The sequence below is a fragment of the Arachis hypogaea genome, chromosome 6 (assembly GCF_003086295.3).
Source record: "Arachis hypogaea cultivar Tifrunner chromosome 6, arahy.Tifrunner.gnm2.J5K5, whole genome shotgun sequence".
NCBI lineage: Eukaryota > Viridiplantae > Streptophyta > Magnoliopsida > Fabales > Fabaceae > Arachis > Arachis hypogaea.
Window position 1 is genome coordinate 91,487,917 of NC_092041.1, and position 14,144 is coordinate 91,502,060.

The 14,144-nt window shown below is 42.2% G+C and overlaps 1 non-coding gene across 1 annotated transcript; it reads right to left on the minus strand.

Annotated features, from left to right (window-relative positions):
* Positions 1-3,701: 3,701 nt before the first annotated feature.
* LOC112699878 (small nucleolar RNA R71) lies at positions 3,702-3,809 on the minus strand. The gene has a single exon (XR_003152812.1). It is a non-coding gene; the product is annotated as a small nucleolar RNA R71 (small nucleolar RNA).
* Positions 3,810-14,144: the final 10,335 nt, after the last annotated feature.

Consider the following 14,144-nt stretch of genomic DNA (forward strand, 5'->3'; position numbering starts at 1 on the left):
ATCCCAGCGTTAAACGCTGGAACTGGCACCCAAATGGGAGTTAAACGCCCAAACTGGCATAAAAGCTGGCGTTTAACTCCAAGAAGAGTCTCTGCACGAAAAATGCTTCAATGCTCAGCCCAAGCACACACCAAGTGGGCCCGGAAGTGGATTTTTATGTCATTTACTCATTTCTGTACACTTTAGGCTACTAGTTTTCTATAAGTAGGACCTTTGACTATTGTATTAAAAATCTTTTGATCACTTTAGATCTCTAGATCATCTTTGGACATTTTAGTTCTTAGATCATTGGGAGGCTGGCCATTCGGCCATGCCTAGACCTCATGCTTATGTATTTTCAACGGTGGAGTTTCTACACACCATAGATTAAGGTGTGGAGCTCTGCTGTACCTCGAGTATTAATGCAATTACTATTGTTCTTCCATTCAATTCCGCTTGTTCTTGTTCCAAGATATCACTTGTTCTTCAACTTGATGAAGGTAATGATTGACACCCATCACCATTCTCACTCATGAACAAAGTGACTGACAACCACTCTTGTTCTACAAGCATTTGAGGCTTAGTGAATATCTCTTGGATTCCTGATTGCACGATGCATGGTTGATCGCCTGACAACCGAGTGCTCGCCTGACAAACGAGCCAACCATTCCGTGAGATCAGAGTCTTCGTGGTATAGGCGAGAACTGATGGCAGCATTCAAGAGAATCCGGAAGGTCTAACCTTGTCTGTGGTATTCTGAGTAGGATTCAATGACTGAATGACTGTGACGTGCTTCAAACTCCTAAGGGCGGGGCGTTAGTGACAGACGCAAAAGAATCACTGGATTCTATTCCGGCCTGATTGAGAACCGACAGATGAATTCCGCTATGCTGTGACAGAGCATATGCAAATCGCTTTCACTGAGAGGATGGGAGGTAGCCACTGACAACGGTGAAACCCTTGCTTAAACTTGCCATGGAAAGGAGTAAGAAGGATTGGATGAAGACAGTAGGAAAGCAGAGAGACGGAAGGGAAGGCATCTTCATGCGCTTATCTGAAGTTCCTACCAATGAATTACATAAGTATCACTATCCTTATCTTCTATGTTATTTTCGTTCATCACCATATACATTTGAGTTTGCCTGACTAAGATTTACAAGATGACCATAGCTTGCTTCAATACTAACAATCTCCGTGGGATCGACCCTTACTCACGTAAGGTTTATTACTTGGACGACCCAGTGCACTTGCTGGTTAGTTGTGCGAAGTTGTGTAATGCCATGGTACTGAGCCACCACATTGTTGGAGCCATTACCGGGGATTATGAGAGTTGTGAAAAAGTATAGTTCACAATTTCGCGCACCAAGTTTTTGGCGCCGTTGCCGGGGATTGTTCGAGTTTTGAGCAAGCTTTTTGTCCGGTAACATTAGTGCCAAAATCCGGCAACAGCACCAAGTTTTTGGCGCCGTTGCCGGGGATTGTTCAAGTTTTGAGCAAGCTTTTGGTAACATCAGTGCCAAGATCCGGCAGCAACATCAAGTTTTGGTGTTATTGCCAGGGATTGTTCAGGCTGGACAACTGACGGTTCATCTTGTTGCTTAGATTAGGTATTTATTTTTTTTTTCGAAATTCTTGAAGATGAATTCTAGAGTTTCATGATGATTTGTTGAAATCTGGCTGGCTGAGAAGCCATGTCTAATCTCATTGGACCGAGGTTTCAACTTATCACCACAAGAGCTTGTTGATTTCTTATCAATCTTGCTTTTGGAGCAGTGATCTGCTAAGGCTTGGCTGGCCTCTGGCCATGTCTAGTGTTTTGGACCGAAGCTTTCTCTGAAAGCTTGGCTGGCTGTGAAGCCATGTCTAATTCCTGGACCGGAGTCTTAGACTAACATTGCACTGATTCCTGGAATTCTCATTAAGAATTTTGATATCTTTTTCCATTTAATTTTCGAAAAACACAAAAAAAAAAAAATTTTACAAAATCATAAAAAACCAAAAATATTGTTGTTTCTTATTGAGACACTAGTCTCATCATAAGTTTGGTGTCAATTGCATGCATTCATATGTCTTAGTGATCTTCAAGATGTTCTTGATGATTTACTTGCTCTGATCTTTGAATTCTATTGACTTGAGTGTTTTAAGTGTCTCATATGCATTTTCATTTTGTTAGTGTCAGTAGTATACAAACTGCTAAGTTTGGTGTCTTGCATGCATTGTTATTTGATTCTTGTTGCATTTTGGTTTGTCCTTATTATTAAAAATCCAAAAATATTTTTAATTTGTGTCTTTTCAAGTCAATAATACAGAGAATTGAAGATTCAGAACATACAGCAGAGGAATTGCACAGAAAAAGCTGGGCGTTCAAAACGCCCAGTGAAGAAGGACAGACTGGCGTTTAAACGCCAGCCAGGGTACCTGGTTGGGCGTTTAACGCCCAAAAGGGTAGCATTTTGGGCGTTAAATGCCAGAATGGATACCATTCTGGGCGTTTAACGCCAGGATGGCTAAAGGGAGAAGATTTTGTTTTCAAATCAAATTTTTTCTAAGTTTTCAAAATCTTTTCAAAATCAAATTTTTTCAAATCAATTTTTCAATCAAATCTTTTTCAAAACCAATTTCTTTCCATTTTTAAAGATACTTGCTACCAATTAATGATTTGATTCAACATTTCAAGTATGTTACCTTTTCTGTTGAGAAAGGTTTAATGATTGAATCATATCTTTTCTTGTTAGTCAAGTTTTTAATTTTCAAATCAAATCTTTTTAAAATGTTTTCAAATCATATCTTCTCAATCACATTTTTTTAATCAATCATATCTTCTTAACCACATCTTTTTCAAAATAGTTTTCAATCAAATCTTTTTGATTTCTAATTTCAAAATCTTTTTCAAAAATCACTTGATTTCTTTTCCATCTTCATTTTCGAAAATTAAGTAATGTTTTTCAAAAATGTTTTCAAAATTTTTCACTTAATTTTCGAAAATGACTTCCCTCCTTCTCACATCCTTCTATTTATGGACTAACACTATCCCTTAATGCAAAATTCGAACTCCATCTTCTTTGTTAAGTTCGAATTTTCCACTTCTGTCTTCTACTCTTCTTTTCCTCTGACACCTAAAGGAATCTCTATACTGTGACATAGAGGATTCCACATTTTCTTGTTCCCTTCTCTTTCTTATGAGCAGGAGCAAAGATAAAGGCATTCTTGTTGAGGCTGATCCTGAACCTGAAAGGACCTTGAAAAGAAAGCTCAGAGAAGCCAAAGCACAACTCTCTTTAGAGCACCTGACCGAATTCTTCAAAGAAGAAGAACAAATGGCAGCCGAAAACAACAACAATGCCAACAATGCAAGGAAGGTGCTGGGTGACTTTACTGCACCTACTCCCGACTTCTATGGGAGAAGCATCTCTATCCCTGCCATTGGAGCAAACAACTTTGAGCTTAAGCCTCAATTAGTTTCTCTAATGCAACAGAATTGCAAGTTCCATGGACTTCCATTGGAAGATCCTCATCAGTCTTTAGCTGAGTTCTTGCAAATCTGTGACACTGTCAAGACTAATGGGGTTGACCCTGAGGTCTACAGACTAATGCTATTCCCTTTTGCTGTAAGAGACAGAGCTAGGACATGGTTGGACTCTCAACCTAAAGAAAGCCTGGACTCTTGGGAAAAGCTAGTCAATGCCTTCTTGGCAAAGTTCTTTCCACCTCAAAAATTGAGTAAGCTTAGAGTGGAAGTCCAAACCTTCAGACAGAAGGAAGGAGAATCCCTCTATGAAGCTTGGGAAAGATACAAACAATTAATCAGAAAGTGTCCTTCTGATATGCTTTCTGAATGGAGCATCATAGGTATTTTCTATGATGGTCTCTCTGAACTGTCCAAGTTGTCTTTGGATAGCTCTTCTGGAGGATCTCTTCATCTGAAGAAGACGCCTACTGAGGCTCAAGAACTGATTGAAATGGTTGCAAATAACCAATTCATGTACACTTCTGAAAGAAATCCTGTGAACAATGGGACTAGTCAGAAGAAAGGAGCTCTTGAGATTGACACTCTGAATGCCATATTGGCTCAGAACAAAATATTGACTCAACAAGTCAATATGATTTCTCAAAGTCTGTCTGGAATGCAAAATGCACCAAGCAGTACTAAGGAAGCTTCATCTGAGGAAGAAGCTTATAATCCTGAGAATCCTTCAATAGAAGAGGTGAATTACATGGGAGAACCCTATGGAAACACCTATAATCCTTCATGGAGGAATCATCCAAACCTTTCATGGAAGGATCAACAGAGACCTCAACAAGGTTTCAATAACAATAATGGTGGAAGAAACAGGTTTAGCAATAGCAAACCCTTTCCATCATCTTCTCAGCAACAGACAGAAAGCTCTAAGCAGAATACCTCTGACTTAGCAACCATGGTCTCTGATCTGATCAAAACCACTCAAAGTTTCATGACTGAAACTAGGTCCTCCATTAGGAATCTGGAAGGACAAGTGGGTCAGCTGAGCAAGAAAATTACTGAACTCCCTCCAAGTACTCTCCCAAGCAATACTGAGGAAAATCCAAAAGGAGAGTGCAAGGCCATCAACATGGCCGAATTCTGGGAGGAAGAAGAGGCAGTGAACGCCACTGAGGAAGACCTCACTGGACGTCCACTGACCTCTAATGAGTTCCCCAATGAAGAACCATGGGAATCTGAGGCTCAAAATGAGACCATAGAGATTCCATTGGACTTACTTCTGCCATTCATGAGCTCTGATGAGTATTCTTCCTCTGAAGAGGATGAGTATGTCACTGAGGAGCAAGTTGCTAAATACCTTGGAGCAATCATGAAGCTGAATGACAAGTTATTTGGAAATGAGACTTGGGAGGATGAATCCCCTTTGCTCACCAAAGAACTGAATGACTTGTCCAGGCAGAAACTACCTCAAAAGAGGCAGGATCCTGGGAAGTTTTCTATACCTTGTACCATAGGCACCATGACCTTCAAGAAGGCCTTGTGTGACTTAGGGTCAAGTGTAAACCTCATGCCCCTCTCTGTAATGGAGAAATTAGGGATCTTTGAGGTGCAAGCTGCAAAAATCTCACTAGAGATGGCAGACAACTCAAGAAAACAAGCCCATGGACTTATAGAGGATGTTCTGGTCAAAGTTGAAGACCATTACATCCCTACTGATTTCATAGTCCTAGAGACTGGGAAGTGCATGGATGAATCCATCATCCTTGGCAGACCCTTCCTAGCCGCAGCAAAGGCTGTGATTGATGTTGATAGAGGAGAGTTGATCATTCAAGTGAATGAAGAATCCTTGGTGTTTAAGGCCCAAAGATATCCCTCTGTCATCATGGAGAGGAAGCATGAAGAGCTTCTCTCAAAACAGAGCCAAACTGAGCCCCCACAGTCAAACTCTAAGTTTGGTATTGGGAGGCCACAACCAAACTCTAAGTTTGGTGTTGAACCCCCACATTCAAACTCTAAGTTTGGTGATTGGGAGGTTCCAACACGGTTCTGAGTATTTCTGAGGCTCCATGAGAAGCCCTCTGTCAAGCTAATGACATTAAAGAAGCGCTTGTTGGGAGGCAACCCAATGTTTTATACTTAATTATTTTCTTTTGTTATTTTATCTTTTTTGTAGGTTGATGATCATAAGAAGTCACAAAAACAATGAAAAAAGCAAAAACAGAATGAAAAACAGGAAGAAAAACAGCACACCCTGGAGGAAGATGCTGCTGGCGTTCAAACGCCAGTAAGCCTAGCAGTTGGGCGTTTAACGCCCAGTCTGGCACCATTCTGGGCGTTTAACGCCAGAAAAGGGCACCAGAATGGCGTTAAACGCCAGAAAAGAGCAAGAACCTGGCGTTAAACACCAGGAATGGGCACCAGCCCGGCGTTTAACGCCAGAAATGGCTCAAAACATGAATTTTGATGCCATTTGGTGCAGGGATGACTTTTCCTTGACACCACAGGATCTGTGGACCCCACAGGATCCCCACCTACCCCACCATCACTCTCTCTCTTCTTCCCCCATTCACCAATCACCTCAACACCTCTTTCCCAAAAACCCCTCACCTATCAAATCCCATCTTTCTCTTCACCACTCACATCCATCCTTCATAAATTCCCACCAACCTCACCCTTCAAATTCAAACCACTTTTCCTCCCAAACCCACCCATCATGGCCGAACCTTTACCCCCCTCTCTCCTATATATACCCTTCTTCAACCCTTCATTTTCACACAACCTAAACACCACTTCTCCCCCTCTTTGGCCGAACACACCACCATCTCCCTCTTCCTCATTTCTTCTTCTTCTACTCTCTTCTTTCCTCTTTTGCTCGAGGACGAGCAAACATTTTAAGTTTGGTGTAGTAAAAGCGTTGCTTTTTTCGTTTTTCCATAACCATTATGGCATCCAAGGCCGGAGAAACCTCTAGAAAGAGGAAAGGGAAGGCAAAAGCTTCCACCTCCGAGTCATGGGAGATGGATAGATTCCTCTCAAGGGTGCATCAAGACCACTTCTATGAAGTTGTGGCCTTGAAGAAGGTGATCCCCGAGGTCCCCTTTTCACTCAAAAGGGGTGAATATCTGGAGATCCGACATGAGATCCGAAGAAGAGGTTGGGAAGTTCTTACCAACCCCATTCAACAAGTCGGAATCTTGATGGTTCAAGAGTTCTATGCCAATGCATGGATCACCAAGAACCATGACCAAAGTGTGAACCCGAATCCAAAGAACTATCTCACTATGGTTCGGGGGAAATACTTGGATTTTAGTCCGGAGAGTGTGAGGGTGGCGTTCAACTTGCCTATGATGCAAGGAGATGAGCATCCTTACACTAGAAGGGTCAACTTTAATCAAAGGTTGGACCAAGTCCTCACAGTCATATGTGAAGAGGGCGCACAATGGAAGCAAGATTCAAGGAGAAAGCCGGTCCAATTGAGAAGGCATGACCTCAAACCCGTGGCTAGAGGATGGTTAGAGTTCATACAACGCTCAATCATTCCCACTAGCAACCGGTCTGAAGTTACCATAGACCGGGCTATCATGATCCATAGCATCATGATTGGAGAAGAAATAGAGGTTCATGAGGTTATAGCCCAAGAACTCTATAAGGTGGCGGACAAGACCTCCACCTTGGCAAGGTTAGCCTTTCCTCATCTCATTTGTCACCTCTGTTATTCAGTTGGAGTTGACATAGAGAGAGACATCCCCATTGATGAGGACAAGCCCATCACTAAGAAGAGGATGGAATACACAAGAGATCCCACTCATCATGAGATCCCTGAGATTCCTCAAGGGATGCACTTTCCTCCACAAAACTATTGGGAGCAACTAAACACCTCCCTAGGAGAGTTGAGTTCCAACATGGGACAACTAAGGGTGGAGCATCAAGAACACTCCATCATCCTTCATGAGATTAGAGAAGATCAAAGAATCATGAGGGAGGAACAACAAAGACAAGGAAGAGACATTGAGGAGCTCAAGCACTCCATAGGATCTTCAAGAGCAAGAAAGAGCCGCCATCACTAAGGTGGACCCGTTCTTTGATTTCCTTGTTATTTGTTCTTCTGTTTTTCGAATTTTATGCTTATGTTTATCCATGTTTGTGTCTTGTGATCATTAGTGTCTTAGTGTCTATGCCTTAAAGTTATGAATGTCCTATGAATCCATCACCTTTCTTGAATAAAAATGTGCTTAATTGAAAAAGGAAGAATTGCATGAATTTTGAATTTTATAACAGTTTAATTATTTTGATGTGGTGGCAATATTTTTGTTCTCTGAATGTATGCTTAAACAGTGCATATGTATCTTGAATTTGTGGTTCATTAATGTTGGCTCTTGAAAGAATGATGAAAAAGGAGACATGTTACTGAGGATCTGAAAAATCAATAAAATGATTCTTGAAGTAAGAAAAAGCATTTCAAAAAAAAAAATCGAAAAAAAGAAAGAAAAAGAAAACGAAAAAAAAAGAGAGAGAAATAAGAGTTGTGATCCAAGGCAAATAAGAGTGTGCTTAAGAACCCTGGACACCTCTAATTGGGGACTTTAGCAAAGCTGAGTCACAATCTGAAAAGGTTCACCCAATTATGTGTCTGTGGCATGTATGTATCCGGTGGTAATACTGGAAGACAGAGTGCTTTGGGCCACAGCCAAGACTCAATAAATAGCTATGTTCAAGAATCATCATACTTTACTAGGAGAATCATTAACACTATCTGGACTCTGAGTTCCTAAAGAAGCCAACCATTCTGAATTTCAAAGGATAGAGTGAGATGCCAAAACTGTTCAGAGGCAAAAAGTAAAAGCCCCGCTCATCTAATTAATACTGATCTTCACAGATTTTTTTGGAATTCATTGCATATTCTCTTCTTTTTATCTTGTTTGATTTTCAGTTGCTTGGGGACAAGCAACAATTTAAGTTTGGTGTTGTGATGAGCGGATAATTTGTATACTTTTTGGCATTGTTTTTAGTATGTTTTTGATATGATCTAGTTAGTTTTTAGTATATTTTTATTAGTTTTTAGTTAAAATTCACTTTTCTGGACTTTACTATGAGTTTGTGTGTTTTTCTGTGATTTTAGGTATTTTCTGGCTGAAATTGAGGGACCTGAGCAAAAATCTGATTCTGAGACCAAAAAGGACTGCAGATGCTGTTGGATTCTGACCTCCCTGCACTCGAAGTGGATTTTCTGGAGCTACAGAAGCCCAATTGGCGCGCTCTCAACGGCGTTGGAAAGTAGACATCCTGGGCTTTCCAGCAATATATGATAGTCCATACTTTGCCCAAGATTTGATGGCCCAAACCGGCGTTCAAAGTCACCTCAAGAAATCCCAGCGTTAAACGCTGGAACTGGCACCCAAATGGGAGTTAAACGCCCAAACTGGCATAAAAGCTGGCGTTTAACTCCAAGAAGAGTCTCTGCACGAAAAATGCTTCAATGCTCAGCCCAAGCACACACCAAGTGGGCCCGGAAGTGGATTTTTATGTCATTTACTCATTTCTGTACACCTTAGGCTACTAGTTTTCTATAAGTAGGACCTTTGACTATTGTATTAAAAATCTTTTGATCACTTTAGATCTCTAGATCATCTTTGGACATTTTAGTTCTTAGATCATTGGGAGGCTGGCCATTCGGCCATGCCTAGACCTCATGCTTATGTATTTTCAACGGTGGAGTTTCTACACACCATAGATTAAGGTGTGGAGCTCTGCTGTACCTCGAGTATTAATGCAATTACTATTGTTCTTCCATTCAATTCCGCTTGTTCTTGTTCCAAGATATCACTTGTTCTTCAACTTGATGAAGGTGATGATTGACACCCATCACCATTCTCACTCATGAACAAAGTGACTGACAACCACTCTTGTTCTACAAGCATTTGAGGCTTAGTGAATATCTCTTGGATTCCTGATTGCACGATGCATGGTTGATCGCCTGACAACCGAGTGCTCGCCTGACAAACGAGCCAACCATTCCGTGAGATCAGAGTCTTCGTGGTATAGGCGAGAACTGATGGCAGCATTCAAGAGAATCCGGAAGGTCTAACCTTGTCTGTGGTATTCTGAGTAGGATTCAATGACTGAATGACTGTGACGTGCTTCAAACTCCTGAGGGCGGGGCGTTAGTGACAGACGCAAAAGAATCACTGGATTCTATTCCGGCCTGATTGAGAACCGACAGATGAATTCCGCTATGCTGTGACAGAGCATATGCAAATCGCTTTCACTGAGAGGATGGGAGGTAGCCACTGACAACGGTGAAACCCTTGCTTAAGCTTGCCATGGAAAGGAGTAAGAAGGATTGGATGAAGACAGTAGGAAAGCAGAGAGACGGAAGGGAAGGCATCTTCATGCGCTTATCTGAAGTTCCTACCAATGAATTACATAAGTATCACTATCCTTATCTTCTATGTTATTTTCGTTCATCACCATATACATTTGAGTTTGCCTGACTAAGATTTACAAGATGACCATAGCTTGCTTCAATACTAACAATCTCCGTGGGATCGACCCTTACTCACGTAAGGTTTATTACTTGGACGACCCAGTGCACTTGCTGGTTAGTTGTGCGAAGTTGTGTAATGCCATGGTACTGAGCCACCACGTTGTTGGAGCCATTACCGGGGATTATGAGAGTTGTGAAAAAGTATAGTTCACAATTTCACGCACCAGTTACCTGAAATGGTAGGTCGATCTTGGATGAGATCGTCTGTGTTGGTCGGAATCGACGTGTCCAGCAGGTGGGTGTCGGCCGGAGTTGGTGTGTCTGACTTGTTGGACTTGGTGGCGGTGTTGATCCTTCATCCCCGGAGGGTGGGGGGTACCTGCAAGAGACTCCGATGCTTAAGTTAGCAAGGGTATTAAGCAGGTATTGAGTAGAATCAGAGTATGAGTTATACCTGGGTGCTCCAGTGTATTTATAATGGTGAGATGTGGCCTCCTGTGGATAAGATAAGTTAGTTATCTTATCTTATCTTTATCTTTAAGTGAGGTCATCTTTAAGGGAACCGCCTTTATCTCTATGGGCTTTGGGCTGCCCTTGGATTTGGCACGTGTTCCTCTATTTGGGCCCTTTGTTTGGGCTTTCCTGTGACTTGGCCAAACTCTTTGAGAAGAGGTTGGGTCGTCCTGACCTGAAGAGGTCGGTCGCTTTGTCTGTAGAACATCCCGGGTCGGACACTTCGACCCAGGGTATGAACAGTGCCCCTGCTTGAGCTCGGTCTTCTTTTTTTTGAGGCCGAGTCTTTGACTTCGGTCCTTCTTTGGTGAAGCCTATCTCAAGCATTTTGTCGATTCCTTTGTATCAGCTTTTGAATGTAGAACATTTCCTCTAAAAGCGCGCGCTTTTATATCGGCGCTTTGGGAACGTGCGAGGGTTTAATGCTTTCCTTAATTTTAGCATTAATTGCCCCGTTTCCCTTTGGCTCTTTATTTCGATTTCGAAAGCCCAAAAACGGTTTCTCTCTTTTTGCCCTTTTCATAACTTCTTTCTCCGTTCTCTCCGTTATTCTGTTTTTTGTTTTTGCGCTTCTCCTTTTTCTGTGTTTGCGGCGTCGTTTTGGCGTTTCTGGAGCTTCTTGTTTTTGCCTGGAGTTTCGCATTTCTCTCTTTGACATCGCTCTTTGTTCGCGTTCTTTGTGAGAAGGCTTTCCCAGATTTCGTCTTCTATCTTCAGTTTCTTTGAAGCTTGCTGCTCCTTCCAGGTTGGTACTAGCTTTCTTGCTTCTTTCGTAGCTTCGTCTTTAGTTTTTTGGTGAAGCTTCTGATTTTGCATGTTTGAAAGCTTGAACCTTGATCTTGTGTTTGTTCATCACTGTAAATATATTTTCCTTGGATTTCTTCTTTGCGATTTTTCTTGGAATTTACTGTTGCTTTCTGGTTGCTTTTGATACTGGTTTAGAAAATCTGCATCCGTTTCCTACCTTTTTTGGAGATTGCTGATCTTTTTTGAAAAAAGGTTACATCTTAATGATCCCATGCTTCGTTGCTGTGTTTTTCTTTGATGAAAAGCGCTTTGTTGTTTTGGTTCCTTTTTTGAGAAATGCTAGGATGTAAGCTGTAGAGTATTTCTGGAAACCTTGCTTTATTGCTGCCCCCAAAGGATGCCCCAGGACTTTGGTTTGAGTCTTGGGGTTTTCCTTTTCGTGGTTTCATCGTCTGAGAAGTTTTGACCGAGTTGTTTTCTCCCAATCCGAGATGTTTGTAGTAACCCCTATCTTTTTTTCTTACTTTGTAAGATTTAGTTGGCCTCATGTCTTCTTGCAATAACATTGTAGAGATGTCTTCCAGAGTTCCCGAGGGGATGTCCGATTGGCTGGACTCCCTTGTTTTGTTGTGTGTTTCCGTTGTGGATGCTGAATTTTGCACAGAGCTGAGGAAGCATCATAGGATTTGTGGGAACAATGCTCGCAAGGGGGATTACGAGCTTGTTACTCCTGATTCTGATGAGAGGGTTTGCTTTCCGACTTCCATCGAGAGGGAGCGTCCTTTCTTCTATGCCTATGAATACTTTTTCAGCCAATTGAATGTTACTTTTCCTTTTACTGCTTTTGAAACCGACCTGTTGTGGTCGTGTAATATTGCTCCATCCCAGCTTCACCCCAATTCCTGGGGTTTTATTAAAATTTTTCAACTTCTCTGTCATGAACTAGATGTAACACCTTCCCATATTCTGTTTCTTTTACTTGTTTGTTTCTGCCAAGCCTGGCGGCTCTTCAAAAAAGAAAGCTTCTTGGGTTTCTTTCCGGTCCGCCCAGGGCCATAAAGTGTTTGCGATGTATGATGAGTCCTTTAAGGACTTCAAGAATTATTTCTTTAAAGTTTGAGCTGTTGAGGGGGCCCGCTCTTGATGAAAATGACGAGCCCTCTTTCCCTCTAGAGTGGCAGAAGGATGTAAGAGTATCTCGCTATACTTGGGAGATGCTTGATGATGTCGAGCGTGCTTTTGTAGTCGTTCTTGAGGATTTGTGGGGGAAGCCTCCCCATCTGGATACGAAGAGATTTCTGAACGATCCGTCATTGGTTCGGCCTGTTTTGGATATTTTGTTTGTCTATTGGCCCGACTTGCCTCTATATTTATTTCCTTTCTTGTTCCTCTTTTGTAACTCTTTGTCGTGGTTGTTTTTGTGTTTGCAGAGATGTCTAAGAACAATGACTCCATGAAGGCCTTCAAGAAGGCGAAGAAGGCAACTGCTGCTTTAAACATTTCGGCCAAAGTAGTCGGCGAGGGATCTTCCCAAGCTCCAGTTAAACCTCCTATTCCGAGTTCTCCCAGGCCGAGGAAAGCAATTCCTATTCCTCGGGTTCGTCTGGTCGATCCTCCACAATCTTCTGCTGCAGCTCCTGGTGCCCCTCCTAATAAGAAGCAAAAAACATCTGAGCCCTTCAACCTGGATGCCCCAGATTTTGATGCTATCGAATTTGTTGACCAGCAAATTGCCCCCTATGGTGGGCTTTCTATGGACGACGTTTCTCTTCTTCAGCATTTGGATTTTATCACCAAAAGTAGTGTAAAGATGGCTCATATGGGTGCGGCTATATTCCAGACAGTTCAGGGGATTCCGATTCATGCCACAAAATCCTTCATAGAAGAGGCCAAATCGGAATTTGATCGGATCAAGGGTCTGAAGGAGGAGTTGGAGGTGAAGTTGGCAAAGGTGGAGAAGGAGTTGGAGGGTGAGAAGGCCAGTTCTATTGCCTTGGCTGCATCTTTGAAGCTGGCCGAGGACATGGCATTGAAACATAAGGATAGTTATGTCTCGGCTTATAGGGAATTGATGCATCTTCGAGAGGATTTGGAAACTGCTCGGGTTAATTATGGTGAGCTTCAGGGTCACCTTGTGGGTAGCGTAACTGCTGCCTCCGAGAACCTGATGGAGTAGTTTCGGGTTGTTGCTCCTGATGTCGACTTGACTCTCATCAGCCTGGACAATGTCGTGAGGGATGGTAAGATTGTCCCTAATGACCAGGATGATGATGAGGCTGATCCTCCCCCAGCGCCTTCTCATAAGGTGTCGACCTCCTCTGTTCCTCCCGTTACATCTGATCCGGATTGCCAGATTCTGAATCGGGATGATGGAACCGTAGATGCCATGCCCCTTCAGACTCGTCCTCCTTCCCCTTGTCCTGACGCTGCCAAGAAGGCTCCTGATGTTTGCTGATCTCTTTCTGGATGTGTAGTTGGCCCGGCTTGTGGGCTTTTAAAACTTTTCATTGACATTTCCTAGTTGCTTGTTTAGCAACTTTTTATTTTGAAAAACAAAAGGTAGCTCGCTTTCCCTTCACGGTAGGTTTTGGTGGCCTTCTGGGCCTTATAACTTTTGCGAAGTAATCAGAGGTAGTTTTTTGACTTGGTATCTTTTCAGTTTTCTACTGATATTTGAAATCTTGTATCTCGACCTCTTCGGATTGCTTTGTTTTATTTGTTTGTAGCTTGGATCCTTTGAGGTTTGTGACTTATGGGTCCAACTTGTTTCTTGGTGGTTCTTTTGCGCTGGTCCCCTTTTAAGTTATTTCTATAATCATCTTTTTTGGACCTTTGTCAGGTCTCTTCCAGGGATTACTTTAATAACTTTTTAGTGGCAGGAGTCCGATTTGGTTATATCAGTCTCCTTTAAGTTATTTTTCGTAGTCCTCTTTCTTGGATCTTTGTCAGATCTCTTTCATG